This window comes from Mastomys coucha, unplaced genomic scaffold (genome assembly GCF_008632895.1).
Source record: "Mastomys coucha isolate ucsf_1 unplaced genomic scaffold, UCSF_Mcou_1 pScaffold14, whole genome shotgun sequence".
NCBI lineage: Eukaryota > Metazoa > Chordata > Mammalia > Rodentia > Muridae > Mastomys > Mastomys coucha.
The window spans coordinates 98,686,544-98,689,728 of record NW_022196896.1 but is presented as its reverse complement, the minus strand read 5'-3'; positions in this window follow the sequence as shown (position 1 = coordinate 98,689,728).

Below are 3,185 nucleotides of genomic sequence, written 5' to 3'. Positions count from 1 at the left end.
TTCTCTGTGTATCTCTGGCCATCTTGGAAATCACTATGAAGAACCGGTGTAGCATAAAACTTTTTAAAGTGTGTTCTACATGAAGAAATAATACTGGTAGGTGCATGGTGATGGTAAATGCCTTTGATCCCAGCACTCAGTAGGAAGAGGCAAGTGGTTCTCTGTGAGTTCAAGGCCATTCTAGTCTACAGAGTGAGTTTCTAGTACAGCCGGGACTAAACAGAAACCCTGTCTTTAAAAAAAGTTTTGCTGCCTTTTTTCATGAGCTGGCCAGAAGCAAAGCTCAGAGCTGTGGAATCAGAATGCAAGAGAGAAAGCGTGAATGTTAGTAGGCATTGCGGCATTACCTCACCATGCTCCCCGTCAGAACTTGGTTAATGAGTAGTTTCACTTCACACAGTTGAATATTAACTACTTGAAATGATTTCTTGTGTGCTTTTGTTTCTTCACAATTATATTGAAAGCAGCTTGCAGGCAGGCAAGCATTTCGTATCCTCACTTCTGTGGAGAAGTGGTTGAGTCAATCAAACCTTGAGTCCCTTCAGAAGCTGAGTACTGGGCTGAGAATCACAGGTACTCAACGGAATTAGAGTAATGACGATGGCACTGCCTGAAAGGTGGTGTGTTGTGGCAAGTATGCTTAAAGTGTATGTTCCATTTCATTTTTGTTAGTGTTGAGGTTCAGGAATCGCCACTTAAACCATACAAACACAGATCTTAGTTAAAGCAAGAATAGTTTATTGAACATACACCTTATTACTGTATGTCCAGGAATGGGAAACAGACTTGGATGCCTGATTGCGGTACTAGTCTGCTCTTGGCTTTTTATAGGAGAAACTAGGATCAAAAGTTTAAAGGGCAAGGAGGGGAGCAGTTGGATTCCTAGGCAAAGTATCAGCTCAATTTTAAACTGATTGGTCCTCAGCTGATTGGTGGTAGTGGATGGGTGGTGAACAGGAGAATTTCTGACATAACAGAGCATGAGTATTATAATCATAACTTTTTGGCTTATTAGAAGCATATTTTAGTGTCAGCCACAAAAACAACCATGAACTTCATCCGTAGGTGCAGGAAGGGCTGCCTGGTTGTCAGCTCTGACTCAAGATATTTTAGACATAACGGTTCATTTTGACCTTTGATTTGATGAGTTCTATGTAAAGCTTTGTGGAATTTCTTAAGATTAGCAAACCTCATACAGAACACTCATATAGAAAAAAATAGTTTGTGGTCAGTATGTCCTTGCTCTCAGCAAAGTCACTTCTCTGTGTCAGTGACTGGCAGGTGTGTTACAGCAACAATATGAAGTATAAAATAGCTGGCAGGCATGGAACAAAATGGCTATTACCTATTCTAAGGGGAGTGTCAGAGCATAACAATTATGATCATTTGTAGTAGGAACAGTTTTAATCCACATTTATAACATAACAATCTCATGTGTTGTTTAGGAACACAGGCTCTGTAATTGGAGAATTAGGGCTTTTATCCGTTACCAGTTATGAGACTTTTGATAAGTTCTCTCCTTTCTCACTGTTTTGGTCTCACAACTATAAAATCTGTATAAGCATAATGCATCCTTCATAAAGTTGTGAAAAGGCAGTGAGCTGAATGCATTCAGTGTTCATTACAGTGCCAAGACACAGCAAGCACCACACAGCTGTAAATATCACTGGATGAAGAATTGAAGGCTCCTAACCTAAGAACTTTGTCCAGTGTCTCCCAGCAGTGCAGGGGGTGGAACTAGAATACAGTCTTGGGCTGACGGATCCCAAAGTCCTCTCTCTTTAATGTTAGTAGGCACTGACCTGTGTCATAGTAACACTGACAAAACAAAACAAAAATCTGGCAGGGCACAGGCCAAATTCTGTGAGTACCTGATGGTATGACTTTGGGGAGACCCAGTCCCTTGTATAAAGTACCATTTCCCCACTTCATAATCTGAAGAAAATACCACTTGAGAATAATCCTAGCAAAGGGAAACATGGTGGCACATACCTGCAATCCCAGCACTTGGGAAGTAGAGGCAGGTAGTTCAAGGTCATCTTCAGCTATGTAGTGGGTTCAAGGCCAACTTGAGCTACTTTAGACCCTGTATCAATTTTTTATTAACTCCAATAATCCCAGTGGCAATAAGGACACCCAGATCTTGGTTTCTAATATCATCACCCCACCCTAGAAAAAAACATAAAGCAAAACCAAGGTTTCCCAGAGAAGCAGCTGACTCTAGCACTGTGCAGGAAACATGTAAAATGAGCCTGGAGCCAGAAAATAAGGCAATATCCTCAAATCCTGAAAATCCTATAATAATGGAGGAAAGTTGATGTACTGGCTGGTTTTGTGTGCCAACTTGACACAGGCTGAAGTTATCACAGAGAAGGGAGTTTCAGTTGGGGAAGTGCCTCCATGAGATCCAGCTGTGGGGCATTTTCTCAATTAGTGATCAAGGGGGTAAGGCCCCTTGTGAGTGGTGCCATCCCTGGGCTGGAAGTCTTGGGTTCTATAGGAGAGCAGGCTGAGCAAGCCAGGAGAAGCAAGCCAGTAAGGAACATCCCTCCATGGCCTCTTCGTCAACTCCTGTTTCCTGACCTGCTTGAGTTCCAGTCCTGACTTCCTCTGGTGATCAACAGCAATGTGGAAGTAAGCTGAATAAACCCTTTCCTCCCCAACTTGCTTCTTGGTCATGATGTTTGTGCAGGAATAGAAACCCTAAGACAGTCGGAGACACAGGAGCCAACAAAAGAGCTCCTAGTAGACAGAAACATGAAGAAAACATGAATGGTATAGTTTTAAAATTAATATCCATGAGCTCACAGAAATAATTGAGTAAGTACATGATAAGAAGAAAATATTGGGCTGGAGAGATGCCTCAACAGTTGAAGGTACTGACTGCTTTTCAGAGGACCAGGGTTCAAATTCCAGCACCCACATGGCAGCTTGCAACTGTCTGTTACTCCAAGATCTGACACCTTCACACAGACAAGTAGACAAAACACCAATGCACATAAGATGGAAATAATGTTCTTTTAAAAAAAACTCTTACAGAACAATCTAAGTAATTTATGTGAGCAGGAAGGTGGTGGCGCATGCCTTTCATCCCAGCAGCCAGGAGGCAGAGCCAGACGGATCTCTGAGTTTGAGGGCAGCCTGGTCTACAGAGCAAGTTCCAGGATGGCCAGGGTTACCCAGAG